Below are 20,209 nucleotides of genomic sequence, written 5' to 3' on the forward strand. Positions count from 1 at the left end.
AGAGAGAGAGATATAGAGACTTTCTGTCCTTTTCACACAATTGGTCAGCCAACTTAACTCTTTCACGCCGACTTTCTCTATCTACTACTATCTCTCTCTCTCTCTCTCTCTCTCTCTCTCTCTCTCTCTCTCTCTCTCTCTCTCTCTATCCATCTCCGTAGCTATCTCTAGTTAATTCTCTCTCTCTCTCTATATATATATATAGTTCCCGAGAGTTCCCGCCAACTCTTGAGCCCATCTCTATCCTTGCCTGCAAATCGTCACTGTCTAGCTCTTAGGCTTTGGACAGTACATTGCTTGACAGCCCATCTCCATCGACTTAACCACCTGCAAGTCTTACTCAGAAGCAGCAAGCTAATTGACTCCCAAGCCCGAACGATGGCCAAAACCAACGATGTCAAGAACATTGGCGGTGCACCCTCAACACCAAGAAAGACCAGATCGTTCGTGGCAACCCCCAAGATAGACCCGCTCGACCACCTCCAAGCCCAAGTCAAGGGGTTGAAGAACGAGAATGATGAACTCAAAACACATTTTGCTGCCCTTGAAGCGCGCCTCCAATTGCTCGAATCTCAAAAAGCAGTGGACTCTATGCATTGGCGGCTTACCCTCCTCTTGGTGGGAGGAGACTGACGATTTTCCTACTATATTAACCAAGCTCAACAATGCTATCCAACCACTCAAGTTTGACATCCCCACCATCGACTTCGTCGATCGGGATCCCCACACCAACCAAGGGAGCCTTGTTTTCAAGACCAAAGAGGACCACACGGCACTCTTAAAGAAAACGCATCTTCTCAAGGGCACAACCATATGGATTAGCGAGGCTCTAACCTCCGCCCAACTCAAGATAAAGAAGCAAGAGTTGCAAAAGGTACGAGATGCACGGGCCGCAGGTAAGTATGCCGTCTATCGTGGCGGTAGAGCCATAATCGAGGAGTTTCGCACTCAAAAACCTGCCCGACATCCACATCCTCTCCCTTAACCATCCATACCCTCCAAAGCAACATTTGTTGCAATTTTGTTGTATCACCCCCTCCCCTCCCCCACCCCCCACACACACATCTACGTGGGTTATTGCAGCCATTGTACCCTCTTAGATAGAGGAGTCTTTATTGTACATGTTTTATTGGTCCCATAGGTCATATTTGACCTCCGAGGACGATAATGGAATCTATCTCTCTCTCTCTCTCTCTCTCTCTCTCTCTCTCTCTCTCTCTCTCTCTCTCTCTCTCTCTCTCTCTCTCTCTCTCTCTCTCTCTCTCTCTCTCTCTCTCGATCTCACTCTCGCTATCTCTCTTTCTGTCTCGCATCTCTCGCTGTCGCTATCTCTCTTTCTCTCTCTCTCTCTCTCTCTCTCTCTCTCTCTCTCTCTCTCTCTCTCTCTCTTTAATTTTCTACATGCACACACACATCTCTCTCCCTCTCTCTTTAATTACACATTTCTCTCTCTCTCTCTCTCTCTCTCTCTCTCTCTCTCTCTCTCTCTCTCTCTCTCTCTCTCTCTCTCTCTCTCTCTCTCTCTCTCTCTCGATCTCGCTCTCTATTTTCCTCTCTCTCTCTCTCTCTCTCTCTCTCTCTCTCTCTCTCTCTCTCTCTCTCTTTAATTTTCTACATGCACACACACATCTCTCTCTCTCTCTCTCTCTCTCTCTCTCTCTCTCTTTAATTTCTTACACATACACATTTCTCTCTCTCTCTCTCTCTCTCTCTCTCTCTCTCTCTCTCTCTCTCTCTCTCTCTCTCTCTCTCTCTTTGATTTTCTACACACACACACACACATTTCTCTCTCTCTCTCTCTCTCTCTCTCTCTCTCTCTCTCTCTCTCTCTTTCTTTAGTTTGTTACACACAAACACGTTTCTCTCTCTCTCTCTCTCTCTCTCTCTCTCTTTTTCCTACACACACACACACACACACTTCTCTCTCTCTCTCTCTCTCTCTCTCTCTCCTACACACACACACACACACCTCTCTCTCTTTTTCCTACACACACACACACACCTCTCTCTCTCTCTCTCTCTCTCTCTCTCTCTCTCTCTCTCTCTCTTTCCTACACACACACACACACGATGTAGAGAGAGAGAGAGGGGTTGGGGGGGGGGGGGGGGGGGGGGGGGAGAGCTCATAATACCTGTGTAGCAGGTTTCAGCTAAGAGCATATCTGACCGCGTTGCAGGCAAAAATGATCGCCTGCTCGCGGATTTCCTTTTTTTCCTCCCATTTTGTTTCATCGAAATATGCGTCGAAAGACACGTGGGAATATTTGTGGAAATACGTATGGTAATGTTTACCTTTCCACGCGTATTTTCATGTGCATTTTGACACCCCTTTCCACGTGTATATCAGTCCGTCGAAAAACGCACGGAAAGGTACGGCCGTCAAAATCTGTTGCGTTGAAATTTTAGTGTTATGTTGTAGTGAATCTATAAATAATATCACTCCATTTGTGTAAGAACGCATTGATCGCATCCTTGTTGCAGTCATGCTCTTCCCCGTGAAACTCAAGAATGGTGATATTCTTAAGTAGTGCATTGCTACCTTCTGCATCTTCTGGAGCACTTGTCTCTTGGACTCCTTGAGTCGTGAGAGCTTGGTTCCCTTGAACCGTGCCACTTGTGGCTCCTTGAGTTGTCTGTGAATTCATAAATTTCACAAGTAACTCTGTAAGATTGGTAACATTTTCATTGAGTGCACAGAAGTTTCTTTCAAGTACGCTTTGGCGATGTTCCAAAGTCTTGAAAGAAGCCATATCTACAAGCCCATGATCTCCTAGATCATCATCATCATGCATATTAGTATCAACAACACCCATGGTACCCTGATTTTGATCTACGTGCTCAAAATCAAACGTGTGTGTAGGTGGGATATCATCACTGCCCACGGTAAACACACTAATGCAAAGAGAGAAAAAGAAACGACAACTTGTACCTTGAGAAATTGAAGTCTTTGTGTTTTGTATGCTCTGCAATTTGTGTTGCATGCGAACCACGCCTTGCGGGAAGTTGAGCGGTTCACTTGTCGTTCCTTGTAAGAGCACCTTTGATGATTCTTCACAAAAACTCGTCGTTTTTGTGAAGGCTTTTCTTCACTTTGAAGCTACCTCCTTGCCTTTTTAATAAGCAAGGAAGCCTTTCAAGTTTTTTCGAAGATTTTAACATGCTGACCTGCAATTACATAATATACCCCTATGTTTGAAGGGTAAATCTTAACTCCTAACATGTTATTTATAACATTTTGTGGTATTCCTAGCTAATTGTTATTCTTTGTAGAGGAAAGTGGACTCTTATTATCTTCAATCTTTTGGAGAAAGATATTATATTTATGAATTCATTGTCAAGTATCCATGGGAGAAGTAAACTGTAAGTATGATCTATGCTTGATGGCCCATTGTTTTCTATTAGTAGCTTTTTGATTGATGTCTTCTTGCAGTTAAACCAAACTTATCGTTGGTCACTTGAGTACACAAATAAGGATTATAATATAGAAGGTTTCAAGTACTACAATCAAAAAGTGCCTTTACAAACAGACTCAACATTTTGTGGATGGAGGGTGCTTGCCAATGCATGGAGATATCTTGAGTCAAGGTGCAGGATGCCTACACTCACTGTAAGTGTGTATCTGATGTGCCATTGATTTATTTTGATTTCCTAACTATCAATTGCATGACTATCTAGAGTCTTGGGTCACGTGGGTGAGAGAGAAGGCTGTTTCTATGGTTTTGGAAAGATCAACAAACCCAAATGATCCATAATCTCCTTTGCCACCAAAGAAAGGTAGAGCCACCAAGGGTTTGGATGCAAAGAAAATGGATCACAAGAAGAAGAGTCCTACAAAGAAGATCCATACAAAGAAAATCCCTTCAAAGAAAAGGAATCACAAGAAGAAGAGTCCTACAAAGAAGAGCCATGCCAAGAAGATTCCTACCAAGGGGAAGAGTCCCACCAAGAAGAAGAGCCCTGCAAAAAGAAGAGAAGATACAAAGGTCCATCCATTCCACTCACCATTGAAATTCAAGGTTCAAAAGCGTCGTACAGCTAAGAAGAGTAAGGGGAGGCACCTAGCTCACCTTTCAAGCTACGAATCATGTTTCCAAAGAAGGTTGCCAAGTCACCCAAGCCAACCACTCCTCAGGAGACCAAAGCACCAACCCTTGCCAAGTCCTCGTGCCAAGCCTTGAGGAGCCCAAGTCACCACCACCTACTCATGAACTTTCACCCCCTCCTGAACACAATAGAAAAAGGGTCTCTAAGGATGCAGAATCCTCTCAAGCAAAAAGAAAAGTGGAGTTTCATGATTGATTTCTCCACAAAAGTTATGTACACTTTTGTTCATTTTGTCCATATGAACATATACCCTTTGGTGATTCATAATTTTGTACTTCAAATACTTAATACCAATTATCAATTCTTAAATGTGTATCATTGTGTCACGTAAGTTTAAAACAACATAAATAATGATCACAATAAGGTAGAGAAAAGATAAATATATTGGCAAAATGCAATGATTACAATATTGAACTTGTTTTTCAAGTCCTTGCAAGTGGCTCAAATAAAACTCTTTTTGGGTGAAGGCATGTGATGCAAGAGGTTGAATTCACCATCCTTGTGCTCACCACATTCCATCCACTTTGAATCTATACTCAGGAGATGTTTCATTAAGAAACTCAAGAGATTCTCTAACATCATGTAGTCTCCAATTTGTTGTTACTATAAGGCTTCTATACTCGGTGTGTGGATGGACTGTGACCTTTAGTTCAAACTCTGGAAAATTTTCCTCAGAGTCGAGAGGAACCCAGCTACCTAATTTGCTTCTCCATCTCCTATAGTCATAGCCCAGAACTAATGATTGACGACATAGTTGATATGAGATAGACATAGAATTTGGGCTTACTCTACAACTAATATTATCGCCAATATGGAAAGTTTCTTTGGTACTCCATCCGTCTCCAAGTACATTATCCAAATCAGTCATAGAAAGTCTTCTATTAAGCCACATCGTCTTTGTCCTCTGCAAGTCCATTGTTTTGAAACATGCCACAAAGACATGTATAGGCAAGAACCATTGAACTTTAATCCTTCTTGATATCCTGCCGGAGACATAGCTTTAAGGATGTCTTCTTTGATCTTGGATTTGAAGATTGATATAGTACATGCATCAGAAGCTTCCCAGTCAAGTGAACTTATGGTGGGAACGGGTACTTGATGTAGTTCTCCATATGCACCTTCTCGTGATGGAACCATGTATTTTGCAAAATAGACAAACAAATCCATTGTTTTATAAAAGGAAGGTGGCTTGTCAGTATACATAGCATTTGCAATCCCTTTATGCATTGCTTTGAACGTCCCACTTAATCTCTCCACAGGCTGCCATTGCACAGCTATTGAAGGAAATATGTCTGGAAAGGAATCAAAAAATGAGAAAAAACAATGGGAGAATGAAAAATTCATTGTATCAAATAGAAGTTTTTCTTTACTTACAGTAAGAATGCAGCGTGGGATGTTCTTCTTAGTCTAACACCATATCCTTGGCCATGTACACATGTTGAACCTTAGCTAGCCAGCCATTTTCAGTCACTTTGAAAGCAAGAACACGACCTTTCCAATGGTTTTTTACTTTATCACGTTTAGTTCTCTTCACTCTGTGTACACCTTTGCATGAAGGAAGCATTGTTATCCAGTCATTCACACAAAAAGATATGGGCTTCCAAAGACCATCCTCTCTAACGTTATGAAAGTCACAAGAAGTTATGTTATGTGAAGGGCGACGTGCCGAAGACACCATGAAAACTCAAAGATTAGAGAAGAAGAAAGAAAATATAGAGACGGAAAGACTTAAACCCCTCACAAAATAGAGAGAGAGTGAAAAAGGTATACATTTGAAAAAAGTAGGTGATTTGTCATTAATGGCCTTGTTTTGAGAGCCTTCTAACATAGATTTCGTATCTTTTGTCAACGCTTTTGTGAAATATAAAATAGAATAAAAGATGAGACTTCATTAATTTGGGCCGCAAATTTAATGAGATCACTTGCCGAAAGCACCTAAATATAGTAGTTTCAGCCTTAATTATGATCAATACATTTAGCCGTTCTCCATCAAAATAGGACCACCGAAACCCAAAATAGAGGAGACAAGAGTGCCATACTTTTGTATATGTGTCAAATGACTATTGGACTTGTCCTTAATCCTTAGATTAACAAACAAGGTAACCGTCTATGAGGCCTCTCTTGAAGCCCCGTAGCTTCTCGAATTCATCGATCCTTTTTAGCTTGAGTACTATCCCCCTATAGTCCGAGATGTACTGAGTTAGGGATTTGTTCTCCATAGAACATTTATCCCACAACTCCCAACTTTTCTTCCCTTTATTAGCTGGCAAGAATTCTTTGCGAAACATCTCGTCAATTTCCATCCAAGTGGCAGAATGAGGGGTTAGATTCATCCACCACTTGTAAGCCTTGCCAGTTAATGAGAGGCTAGCCTCTACGGGCTGCACGTGGCTAGGCTGCTATCACAGCGCACTTCGCTCTAGGAACATATTGATAGAGTCTTTGTTTCATTCCCGTTCCTCGCCCCCAAACCTCAGAGGCTTTAGGTCTTTGAGGAAGTGCGAGGTTGTCTCTACGGACGGCCCTGCCGGTACATTGAGTGGTACCCCTGTGAACGCTGACGAGACTAAGCTCACCTGCGCCGCAGGGGACCGTCTGCCTTGAGGAGTTGGGTTAAGCGAAGCCACTATCAACGAGCGTAACCGCGTGGATTTGAAGCATCGTAACCAAATCACCCTGGATCCTCTCTAAGGTGGTCAGTTTGGCGGTAAAAAAGGTGGTTCATCCCGCTAGAGAGCTCCATCTCTGACACGAGGTCCTTTGGGTCGGCGAGGTCATAATCATCCGGGCCGTACTCCAAGAGGTCCTTTCGTCCCCCTTGATGGCCTCGGTGTCCATTTCTTTCGGCTCATTGGTTGGAAGTGGGTCATTAGGCATGGCGGCCTCTATGAGTGGCCCGGGTCCTAGCACACGGTGTACGAACGAGAAGGGTGCTTGCGGATCACGTGGAATGACGGACGAGCGTGCCTCCGGACGGGTAGAAATCTGATGTCTGCCGCCAGATAACTCGATCGGGGTTAAGCCCACGATCGAGGAGAGAAGTCTAGAAAAACCTAAAGAACTAGCAAACGGGGCAGAGATTTTTAATTTTCTTTAAACTTAAAGAAATGCAAAAAGTTGCAAAATTAGAAAGCACACGCTAAAGAAAAGCACATAGAAAATAGTCACCCCCCTCTATCGAGGAGAATCCGATGCAAAAAGCTCCCGACGGCGGCACGAATCCAATGCAGTAAGGTCAGCGAGTCTGTTGCAGAAATTGACTAAAATGTTGAATTTTCCTGTACCTAATAATTTTTGCATGAAGAGAGCCTTGCTGGAATTTTGTGCAAAATATCACTAGAATTTTCTGGTGAGGGAAAGAACTTTTTGATATCGTATCCGATTACCTCAAAAAGCCTTGCTACGGAAGCTTACACACTGCTGCCATTTTGCGTGTAATGAGCCTCTTAAGGCTAGAATTGGAAAGTGGTGGGTGGAAGGTAGAAAGTGGGCTTAATGCCTTAACCCTTGAACTCAAAAAAATGACAAAAATTTTCAAATGCTGTAACCTCTATTTGAACAGAGAGACAAAGGAATGGCGAGCATGGGAGGGAGTGTGGACTTCTTCCCGCTCACTGCTGGCCAAGGAAGAGGTGGTGGGGGGGCTGCACCCCTGTCGAAAAGAGAGAGAGAGAGACTTTTGGTTTTCCTCTCGGGTGCTACAGGGTAGCACCACCGGGGACGTCGGCACTGGGCAGTGACGGACGAGAGGCAAGAGGAACAGCTTCGCAGTGGTGGCGCTCGACGGCTCTACAGGCTTAAAACAACTCGATTCCAAGCTTTATTCCTCCTCTTCTTTCTCCTCCCTTGGTTCTTCTTGTTGGAAATAAGATGCAAGGCTTTAACTCATCAACATGACGTTTGTAATCACAATCGTACCTCTATTGATAGAGGTCTCCAACCCGAATAATGTGAGCAGTTTCATCTGTCCACATGCATCTCTTGGTAACCGCCTCCTGCACTAGCACGTCTATGTGTGTGTGTATGCACAGTGTAGAGTATCACCTCTGATTTCCACATGGTATCATTGAGTAGATAGCACTCCTACGTTCCTGTGACATTGCCCATCATCTCGTCTCACCCGGCTGCGCACAGTGACTGCACAGTTATTGCGCTCCGTGCAAAATTCCTCGCCAATAATATGGCTACAGAAGGTGATCACCATTGTGGCCCTCGCCTCATTTAATAGTAATAAAAAAATGCATCACAATTGTAAGTTGAAAAAGAAGAATCTTTACTTATTATACTCTACTTCATATATGAGAATTATTTCTACTTTCAAGTTACTATAATGAAATTTGCACATTGTTGTTCCAAGTTAGTTAGTGCAAAATTTTCATAATGAAAAACATTCGTACATGTAGTTCTAGTGCGTATCTTTTACACCATAGTTCTAATTGATAAATATTTTTATGAAGATAGATTTTTGAGTATGGTAAATTTATCATTTTACAAAAGCATAAATATCCATATAGAAAATTTTGCTACCAATAAAATATTGACAATCAAAGAAAGCCCTTTTTAGGAAAACATAAATATTGGGGGTGGGTGTGGGGGTGGGGGAGGGGGAGAGAGAGAGAGAGAGAGAGAGAGAGAGAGAGAGAGAGGAGGGGGGGGGGGGGGGGGGGGGGGGGGGGGGGTATTGATCTTGATGAAGCTTGATTAGCTTAGCTCACAACCAGCTCAAGATTTCCTCAAAAAAGATAGCTCTACATTGAGAGTGCCAATAAATAACCAAGCTGAAATACATGGTGGGTGTGGTGGAATAGTAGAGATGGAGTAATGTGAAGCATCTACAATAATATTGTTAGTGAGTGTGGCCTTTGTGTGGAGGTGCAAGGAAAATGATGAACTAGAAATTGACATTTCTTTACCTTTTAAATTTAAATGCTAAGTACAAAGAATATGATACATGTTTTAGAAGTGTAGAATCGGTCGTAAGAGTGAAACCTTAAAATTTTTAGCTTGTAAAACATGCTAAATTTATTACAAGATATTTTTAGCTATTACAAGGCCACTCTCAAAGGTGTACTTTTGACATACAAATTTTAAAGATGAAAAGCAAATCAAGCTAGAGAACCAGCTTCACAAATGGTAGGGATGCAAAGCTTGAAATGATGTATCACACATTTTGATAAAAAAACAAAGAATTGATTTTTTTCGAATTCGTTGCGTTTTCACACATTTTTCTATCATTTTGAATACACTTAATAACATGAGATCGCATGAAAATGAAGATGGACATAAATCCAAATGAAATATTGCAATACAAAGGACCATATTTATAAGATTAAGCTGAATACAAAACTCTTGATTGAGTTCTACCATGTATATCCAAATAAGTTTACAACGTTCTACAAAAAGGTAGAACTCATCATCCAAATCTCTTTATAAATCTTCTTCAAAAGAAACCATTTCCTCTCCTGGAAGCCAACAAGTAAAAACACCGTCCTCTCGTCCAACATTAGACATTGGAGACCATCCTTGCAACACTTTTAAACATATGTTCCAGTCATGCCAAGAGTTGTCTTCATTTTGAAGCTCCCAATACTGGCTGAATGGTTCCTTCTTCAAGATTCCAATTTTGACAGCATGTTGTTGTTTGTCGACGTCGATCACCACAACAATTTTAGAGGAAGGACCAATGTGAGGACAGTGACTTACATTTAAAAAGACATCTCCTTTTTCCATCCACGGTCGAGCACATCCTAGGTAACCGAGCTGCAGCAAAAGCTTCCTAAAAATAATGTCACTCATTTCATAGATCACGTGTTTGTTAGTAGGTTTCAAAGGTAAGAAAAAACACTTATGCAAGATTCGACTTGTTGGGATTAGACACAACTTTCGATGCATAAATCTCCTATTAGAGATTATTTTCATCCCTGTCCCCTTGTCAGCTTGCAAACCTTCTACTAACCATACTTGCCTATATGAAAATCTCCAAGCTGTAGCTTCCAAATAGGGCATCTTTTGTACTTTCATTCCAGGAGTCAATTTAGATATCTCCCTAAAATAGTGAGAAAGGTGCTCTTTTTGGCAAGAATATGGCGTCGCTCCAAATATCAAAGGGCTCTTCCTTGACCTCCTTTATAAGGTCCATTGCTCGCTCCACAACTGACTCCCAATAGGAGTAGTATGCTATATAGTTGCACCATTCTTTTTCTCCTCCATCAAAACCCCATAGCCTACGAATGTCTTTGCTTAAAATACGATCTAGTACCCAAACCTTCCGGCAAGCAATACAAAGCACATAAAAGGATTAGCGACTTCAACATACCATCCCAAAATCACTTCCAGATTACCTTTGTGTTGTAAGTGGGGTTTGCGTAATTGTGAGAAGCTTATCAAGTGTGACATTGTGTTCACTCTCCTACTCTAGACCATATAGCTTGCTAAACCACCTCTCTCCTAGTGCCAGATTTGCCACCGCAACCAATTTGCACCCGTATTTATTCTTGAGATACGTCTCGACCTCATCAATGGAGCTCTTGTATGTTTCATTATAGCCTTGATCTTCACAAGAGAGGCTGAATTCTGTGAGTCTTTTTGATAGCTGTTCCTTAAATTTTTCCTATATGTGAAACAAAATTTTTGTAGATGCTTTACAAGAGACAGATGAGTACAAAGCATATGTAAGCTACCGAATACATCAACTGCATGAGCAAACCGAGGGGAATTTTCCACCAAATCCAAGGATGCACCCTTTTGTCCTCCTGTATTTCTACTTTAATTTCTTGTAGAGCCTCTTCGTCGAAGAATTTCTTCCAGCTTTGCTCGTTTCCAAGATCGAGCCTCCTAATGAGAAAGATATAACTTGCAAGTGACCGCTTCACATGAGTTTGTGTCAAGCTATGGAAGTGTCAAGCAAAAAAGAACATCAGAAGAGATTCTTACAAAGGAGAAAGAATAATGAGTGCAAGAGTTACCTTTTACCTGCTTAGGCAGTCTAGAGTCCATAGCATTAAATACTCTTCGTCTCGAGAAATTCCCTCTAGACATCCATGTTGGCGTGGATAGCTTGACTGAGCTTACTTAGCTTAATAAAAGATGATTAAATTCAATGCAAAAATGAATCACTACCGCTAAACAAATGTTGCAAGAAACTACTCCTAGCCATCCACGCCGGCGTGGATGGCTTTTGGTAGTTTTAAGAGAAGCTATACAGATCTGAAGATTCTCAGAGAGAGCTTATAAACAGGTAGATTTTCACATCCAAAACTCCTTCTAGCCATCCACGCCGGCGTGGATGGCTACAGGTAGTTTAGGCTTAGAATCATCATGATAAGGAAGCTACACAGAAGTCCTGGCAGAGCCTTGGCAATTTATCCCAACACATGCGCTTTGGTTTGAGTTTTGCCATGATTCTCCTATACACTATCTAGAAGGTTTCTCTCTCTCTCTCTCTCTCTCTCTCTCTCTCTCTCTCTCTCTCTCTCTCTCTCTCTCTCTCTCTCTCTCTCTCTCTCTCTCTCTTTGCGGGGGGTGCACTACCCCTCCAACATCTCTCTTGGTCTTTACAGAGAGCATTATAGTTACAGAAAGGTTCAAATTCCAATTGAAGAGTGAAGAGTTACAGTTGCAGAAGGCTTCTCATTTCAATTAAAACATAAGCCTTAGAAACATAGATTTATAACATTGAAAAAAAAACTACCTGTAGCCATCCACGCCGGCGTGGATGGCTACAAGTAGTTTAAAAATCTACCTGGCAGGAGGTTTTCGGGCTGACGTAGACTCCCTTCTCCCCATGCCCGAGTTAGACTCCCAGCAGGTTCTCCCTTATCCGAGCTCCGAGCTCAGGTTCTCCCTTCTCCGAACGTTATCAGCTTGAGAGATTAACTCATTAGTTAGTGCACTCAATTAGCGCAGGCTAAATTCCCTCAAGTGGGCGCAAGCAAGCCGCTTGGTGGCGAGCAGGTGGAGGGGAGAGGCGAGAGGGAACCTGACGCGAGATGGGAACCTGAGGCTTGGCGTGAAAGGCTTGGCAAAGCAGCAAGCGGCAGCAGACAATAGAGAAAGCGCAAAGAGAGATGAGAGAGAGCGCTGCAGGAACGTTAAGGCTGGACATGTGAATTTATTTAAAGCTATACCTATGAATTGCTATAAGAAACTATGGTAGGGGCCTACAAGGCCCCTTTCATATTATGATCGTTCTCTATCTTTCTTTCCTTCTTTCTCTCTCTCTCAGGAGGTAATAGTTATAGTGCATGGAGTATAGCTAATGATCATGGAGTTGCCCGCGTATAGCTAATGATCACAATGCTTAAATTTTTTTTCCGAAAACTTGGCAAACCTACATATGTGAAACAACGGAGGTAAATTGACAAAATTTCAAGGTTTTTATACCAAATTACACTAATTTTCTCTAAATTTTACGGGTTTTTTCACCTTCAAATATAAAATTTAAAGGTAAATTTCAAATTTTGTAGTTGGGATTACACTATATCTAGGTTTTTTCCGAGCTTGATTAAAGAATATGAAACCATGACTCCGTTTTTAATTTCTTAGCATGTAATTTGGCACAAATTACCATGCAAAAAGGCTAATTATAACTAAAAATAACAAGCAATTACTCGTATTGATAGACAGTCAGTCTTCTTATGAAAAGCTACAATTTTTCTGCCTTTCAAGAAATTCAATCTCATGACAAGGGGTACTTTGGGAATTTTGAAAAACTTGAAGATCATTTTATAAATTTGTGACCAAAAACACTCAGCATGGGGTAAACACCCTTAACTTCGGCATGGGATATTGTGCATGGGACATTTAACTGGGTAGGTGAAGTTCGGTTGTCATTAATATGCTTGATTGACTGAAAATCGTAAAACTCAAAGAACTGAAAGCAGGGTCGTTTTTTAGTGTTTTAAAAATTAAAAGCAGATTCGTTTTTTTAGTGTTTTTAAAACTAAAACAGGTTCTTTTTTAGTGTTTTAACACTAAAAGCAGGCTCGTTTTTTGAGCACTTTATATTTCATGTTTTGACTATATTATATAGTGAATTATTATTTCTAATATATATTTTATAAAACAATAATTAATGTTCGTGTGAACACAAACGTGCAATATTCTTGGCGGCTTGTGCTTATGGATAGAATTTTAAAGATATCACTCTATTCTATTTACACCCGCTGTATCAAAAACAACCATGCCACTGCTCTTTGATATTATTACCTTCTGCTAAACACATTATTAACCCATGGGGAGATGCATTACAGTTTTTGGTCCAGGGCGTGGACAGAAGCTAGTGCTTATGTTCAATACTAGAATTTATTCTTTGACAATTGCTTCTTTGCAATAACATTTTGAGCTTTGTGATGCTAATTTCTGTCTTCGTCCACTAACATTATTTGGATCGCAAGTCAAGGTAGAAGCTACTATATCATCAGATGGTGAGCAAACTTTTATGCTTGATCATGAACAACACCAGTTCTACAAGGTGGATATGAGAAGTGAGGATCAGATTGATGCTAGCATTGGCAGAGTTTCTCAAGACATGAAAGACAAGAAAGTACCTCTCTCTGAGATCAATGCGAGTGTTATTGACATGATTAAGTGCATGCCATTGCAAAGCAATTTATATATTGCCCTCCATCAAGCCAAGGAAGTGGTCTGTACTGATGAGCTACCAACTCATTATGATGGGTATATTGCTTTTGAATTACCGCCATCTGGTAATTCTTCAGGTATGAGTGGTATGGAGCAAAGACATGATAGTCACATGTGGACAGAGTATGTCACTTGTAGCAGTGATAGTTTTAATGACATTGTCAGATTTAGTAGATGCTCTGGGCATTTGCGCTGCATCAACATTGATTGTCCATTTTATTTGCGCTCAAATATGTTCAATGAGTCTCAATGGCGAGGTCAGCTTGTTAAATCCAGTCCTAAAGGATTGATCTCTTCTCAATATGGCACACTGGTATGCACTCATTGTGGACAGATTCTCGAATGTTTATCTACATGTCCTACAGTAATTTACTATTGTTTGCCTAGAGATAAGCATAATTGTACTAGGTGTGCTTTGCATCTTGGAGAACATAATCATCCATGTGCAGAAGGGAGGAGTCGGATGGTTAAAAGTCACATAGATGAAATGTTGCTTGATCGAGCAAGTCGAGACCCTATGGTGACTGTGAAACAATTGGAGCAGGCCACCACTAATGATCTTATCATGGAAAATCTTATTGGAGCAGGTTCAACTGCAAGTGCTATAATTGAAGATTTGGAATTTTCTGAATTCCTTGACAGTATGACTCCCCTGTCAAATAAAAGGAGAGTCGAACGAAGTTTGGAGTCTGCAAAAAGATGAAAGAAAATCACTTCAAAAGGTCTTGAGGCAGTGCTTGACTTGAAAAGCAAGTGTTGATATCCTTTTATCCATAGTATCCTTTTTCCAGGCCAATTGGGTGATAAAGTACAACCTCATGTATTTAAAATGTCAATTAAGGGACCGGACAGTGGAGTTGATTTGGTGAATCGCATACGTCCTGGAGGTAATTTGGAGCAAATGTGGGTGCACTTTGATCATGTTCACCGTGTTCAAAGATGGCCGACTATGTCAGCGCATGTCTACGACCCTTACGTACGAGATCTACTCACCATTGCAACTGCTGAGTTTAGCGTGGAAAATAAATATGCTCAGATTGAAATTTGGAAGATGCTGAACAATGTGGTTAAGCAACAGGGTTTTGATAAGCCAGAGTTTAGGGGATTTATGGCAGATGAAGCTAGTGCCAATTGGATTGTTGTGCGTACTATTTATTTTGGGGGAGCAAAGAAGTCTACTCCAGACAAAGAGAGATCATGTTTGTTTCATTGGGAGAAAAGTATGGTTTGACATACTGTCAAGTGCATCCGTCCAGCATTTCAAGAGGAGCACAAGATTTTGTGTCGCAAGTGGAGAATTGCACCTACAGAGAATGCGGCTAAGCATTCTAAGGGAGACCTTACAAGATTTTGGAAAACAGGAATGGCCATTGAAGGGGAGATTTCTTCATTGGAGACATGGTTGGCTTGGTGGGATGTACAAGTGCCTCATTGGGGGGAAAGATTTGTATCACAAGATGCTGCAGGTATCTTTGTTCCTAACACAAACTTGTCTGAGTCAAAACATGCTAGTATGCGTGCCTCGGTTGGTTACAAGGATCACATAAGTTTGTATGAGGTAGCATGTGCAAATATGGCTTTAGTTGTGCTTCAAAGTGTGAAATATAATGCCTATTTGAAAGGTGTTGGGAGCTCCACCGGTCCCGGCATTAAAGATTTGACAGATCGCTTCATGAACCGACCTTCATCTGCTTCCGTGGCAGCTGGAAAGAAACTTGTTGACCTCACACATTCTTCAATGCATGAAATGGGTGTCAATAGTCTAGAAATGAATAGAAATATACTCCAAGAGAAGAGTATTAGAAAAAAGAGGCCAATTTTTGCTGATGCAAATATTGTCTTCGAGGAGGATAGCCACAAGCCAGAGTATGTTACAAGGACAACTTCAATTGGTGGGCTTCAACACCAAAAAAAAGCTTCAAAGGATGTCCCATATCCCGAAGTAAATGTAGCAAAGTCAGTTTGGGAAATAAGGAGAACAGAACATGGGCGAAAGATGACTTGTTTTGGTGTAGTGTCAAAAGATGGAGATCGATGTGGGCGGTTCATTAATGCTTGTTCAAGGGATGCCAAAATAGGGGTGCCAGCTCCTGTTTTTGGGGTCGTAGGAAATATCCTCCATCTGGTTCACAATTGGGAGGCCTTGTGGAAGGGTTCATTTGGTTTTGTAATTCCAATAACATGCACACCTGGAAGGTTCACAACATAGTCGAAGGGCCACCAGGTCCAGCTCCCGGTGTTTGGGTGGTCGTAGAGGGCACAAATTTGCAACCTCAAGAGGTAACGCAACTGCAAGTCAATGGTTTTGTTTTGCGTGTAGGAGTTGCATCAGCATCAAGAATGCATGAAACAGTTCCATTGAACCAAAGAGTTTCTAGCAGCATCCGTCCCAAATTTAGAGATGGAAAGATTGTGAAATGGAGATCACGATTAACAAAGGAGTTTCATGGCAAGATTGAAGTGGGTAGAACCATGGCAGCAGAGTTGGTGCGAGAGGTCATTGTGGTTTGCAATGAAACACATGTTTTCTATGTTAATACTGTGGGGTCAAGTGCAAAGGGAGTGACATACTTTGTGACAATGTCAGATTTTCGTAGATGTACTTGCGAGGATTTTCAAAACCGAGAAAGCAAGCGCCTTGTGTATATGCCATGTAAGCACATTTACTTCATATTTCTGCAAGTACTTGGCCCTGACCCTCATGCTCATGAGTTCATGCATCAGGCGGCTTTAACGAAATTGGAGTTAGTCCAAGCACTTGGAGGTTCACGGGTGCTGATGCAACCTTAAACGCTTGTGGACCTGCTATGATTTTATAGCAGTAGTTTTTTCGGTGATATGTGCTTATGGCTATTAGCTTTTGCCCCAAATATTCCAGTGTGGCATTATTTTTTTTGTTGCACACTCCATTTTGATATGTAGATGCAATACACCTTTTTGGTTAATTTCAATGTTGATGGAAGGTTTTTGGCATGTGTTAGAGATAGAACAATTTAAAATTATTTTTTTAGGTTAAGAAACTAGGTAGGGAGTATCTCTAACCAACAAAAATCCAAGATATTGTGGTGTGTTGTCGACTCTGCCTACACGTCCAAACCAAGTGTGCCTCTCTCTCATCCGGCACCTCCTTATATTACCATCAAGCAGTTACAACCATAACATGTCTGACCACACTAGGTGGCCAGACTCCACCTTCACAACCACACACCACAATATATACAACTAATATATTGCACAAGGATATAAAAAAACATTGTAAGTTTTGCAAAGTTTATGGTTTGCGTAATTTTGTATTACAAGGATATCAAAAAAAAGTTTGTGGTTTGCGTAATTTTGTATTACAAGGATATCAAAAAAAATTTATGGTTTGCGTAATTTTGTATTGCAACTAATATATTGCACAAGGATATCAAAAAAATTTGTTAGTTTTTCTCTGTTTATGGTTTGCTCGCTTTTATTGGCTTGGATTTTGGGATTCCTCTTAACGTGCACGTACGTTGAAGGATCATCACGACAAACTACAATTTTTTCACACTTGTATTACAATATTTATTGATGTACAATGAATATCTTTGAAAACAAACAAGACTTACGAGTGTTGATTTGTGACGTCCAAGCTTTGAGACGATGGTTCCCATCGAGTACCACCAATTTTTGACCTTTAAGATGCATCCAACTTTGACAAAGGGATAAATCCATCTCAAACTCTCGATCAATAGCACCCCAAAAGGACGCATCCCACTGTTTCTCTTCCTCTTCTGACACGCCAATCTTCTCTCCATTGGGCAAAAATTCAGAAACAAGAAAGTTTCTAAGACTTGACATATATCCTACTTTCTTAAACTTATTTTCTAATTCCCCAATGTTCCCTCTAGTGCTGCAGACTGCTTCATGACCCACCAATTGCACAAGGGTACCCAAGGGAGCTCTATATCTCGATGTACCTCATGCTTAGCAACCCAAGTTTGCAAGAGTTTTGCATCAAGCTCCATGTACCTAGTCTTGGTCTTCTCAACATAGACATCAAGACTAGTCTCTTTTGGGTTCGAAAGTTGGGACTAGGTATCAACAACAGCTCCTATTGAGGGTTGGGTGGTTTCTGATTCTGCCGCCATTACCTTACCACACACAAAATATTCAAAATTTTGTCAACTTGTCTTTTATCATGATGATTTAATGAGCAAAAAACGAACTACTTACAATAATGTGGATCCTTAAGTCAAAAGCAACTTCAAACATTAGAAGACAAGTGTAAAAACCTAAACACATTGATTAGAAAGTCATAATTACAAAAAGAATATGAAAGTATTAAGCAAATGCGAAAGCAGGGCATCACTCTAGATGCATTTACCTATGCGTTCCCCTTGAAGGCATGTGGCACTATATAGGATGCTCAAATGGGCAACAAAATTCATGATGATTTTGTTGGTCAAGGATATGCCAAGTAGAGGTAGGGTCCGAAAGCTCTGAACTATTTTTAGATGATGCAAAGCGAGCGTATCTCTCTAGATACAATCATCTGTGCTTGCATCTTAAAGACATGTGGCAATTTTCCATCCTTGAGATGGGATATGCCGAATAGGAGGAGGACGAAGAAGCACTACCTTGCTCAATTTGTTGAGAAAAAATGCAATTTATCGCAATACCTTGCTCAACATGTAGGCCAAATGTGGCAGGGCTAGGGAGCCAATGATGTTTTCAGCCAATGCGGAGGCAAGGCATCGCCCCAGTAGCATTCAACTTGAAGGCATGTGGCGCTATACAAGATGTTGAAATGGGGATCAAAATTCAGTTTTCAGCTAATGCCAAGTGAGCGCATGTCTCCAGATGCAATCACCTTCACTCGCATCCTAAATACATCTCGTAGTTTTGAAATCACTACTACTATGGGCGAAAGAACTCACATGGTACTGTTAGTTGGGCTTGTTGAGAAAAAACACAATGCTTGGCACTTTGTCAGTCAGAGATATGCCCAATAGGGGAGGGGCGAAGAAGCTCTGAATTGCTTTTGGACGATAGGAAGCGAAAGAACTCACATGGTACTGTTAGTTGGGCTTGTTGAGAAAAAACACAATGCTTGGCACTTTGTCAGTCAGAGATATGCCCAATAGGGGAGGGGCGAAGAAGCGTTTTTCAACCCCCTTAGACAACATTTTTGCGTTTTTCAGCGTTTTTCAACCCCCTTAGACAACATTTTTGCGGCCATTGATCTAGCGTTTTTCAGCCCCTTGGGATAGCGGTTCTCAGCCAAGATTAGCCGCATTTCTAGAGGTCTACATCAGTGTTTTTGCATGGCTGTAGCAGCGTTTTCTCCAGATGCAATCACCTACGCTCGCATCTTGAAGACATGTCGTCGGCCATCATTGCTAAGATGGGCAAAAGGACTCACATGGTAGTGTAAGCTAGGCTTGAGGAGAAAAAACGCAATGCTCGACACTTTGTTAGTCAGAGAGATGCCGAATATAGGGGAGGAAAGAGGAAGCTCTGAACTATTTTTGGCTGATGCGAAGCGAACGCATCTCTCCCGATGCAATCACCTACGATCGCATCTTAAAGACATGTCGTAGGCCATCATTGTTGAGATGGGCAATAGGACTCACATGGTAGTGTTAGCTAGGGTTGTCGAGAAAAAACGCAATGTTGGGCACTTTGTTAGTCAGAGATATGCCGAATAGGGGAGGGAAGAGGAAGATCTGAATTGTTTTCGGCTGATGCAAAGCGAGTGCATATCTCCAGATGCAATCATCTACACTCGCATCTTAAAGAAATGTTGCAGTTCGGCCATCATTGCTGAGATGGACAAAATAACTCACATGGTAGTGTTATCTAGGGTTGTCAAGAAAAAATGCAATGCTTGGCACTTTGTTAGTTAGAGATATGCCGAATAGGGGTGGGGCGAAGAAGCTCTAGACAATTTTCACCTGATGCAGAGCGAGCGCATCTCTCCAGATGCAATCACCTACCACCTACGCTCGCATCTTAAATACATGTCGTTGACCATCATTAGTGAGACTTCCTAAAGAACTCACATGGTAGTGTTAACTAGGGTTGTGGAGAAAAAACGTAATGCTTGTCACTTTGTTAGTCAGACATATGCCGAATAAGGGAGGGAAGAGGAAGCTGTCAACTATTCTCGGCTGATGCAAAGTGAACGCATCTCTCCGGATGCAATCACCTACGCTCACATCTTAAAGACATGTCGTCGCACCTACCCTCCGGAAGACTTCTCAAGCAAGAAACCCCGCAAAGCCCTGGCGTTTTCCATCAGTGAAGCCCAACGTTTTCAGCAGCCACCTCCGTAGTAGATCAGCCCCTTTGAACAACGTTTTTCAGCCGGGATTGACAACGTTTTTCAGCCCCTTTGGACAGTGTTTCTCAGCCAACGTTTTTCAGCCCCTTGGGACAACGTTTTTGCGGCCATTGATCCAGCCCCTTGGGACAGCGATTCTCAGCCAAGATTAGC

The 20,209-nt window shown here is 41.6% G+C and overlaps 1 pseudogene; it reads right to left on the reverse strand.

Moving 5' to 3' along the window:
* Positions 1 to 420: 420 nt before the first annotated feature.
* LOC147417402 (uncharacterized) lies at positions 421 to 17,571 on the reverse strand (annotated as a pseudogene).
* Positions 17,572 to 20,209: the final 2,638 nt, after the last annotated feature.

Source organism: Adiantum capillus-veneris, chromosome 30 (genome assembly GCF_014529385.1).
Source record: "Adiantum capillus-veneris isolate H3 chromosome 30, ASM1452938v2, whole genome shotgun sequence".
NCBI lineage: Eukaryota > Viridiplantae > Streptophyta > Polypodiopsida > Polypodiales > Pteridaceae > Adiantum > Adiantum capillus-veneris.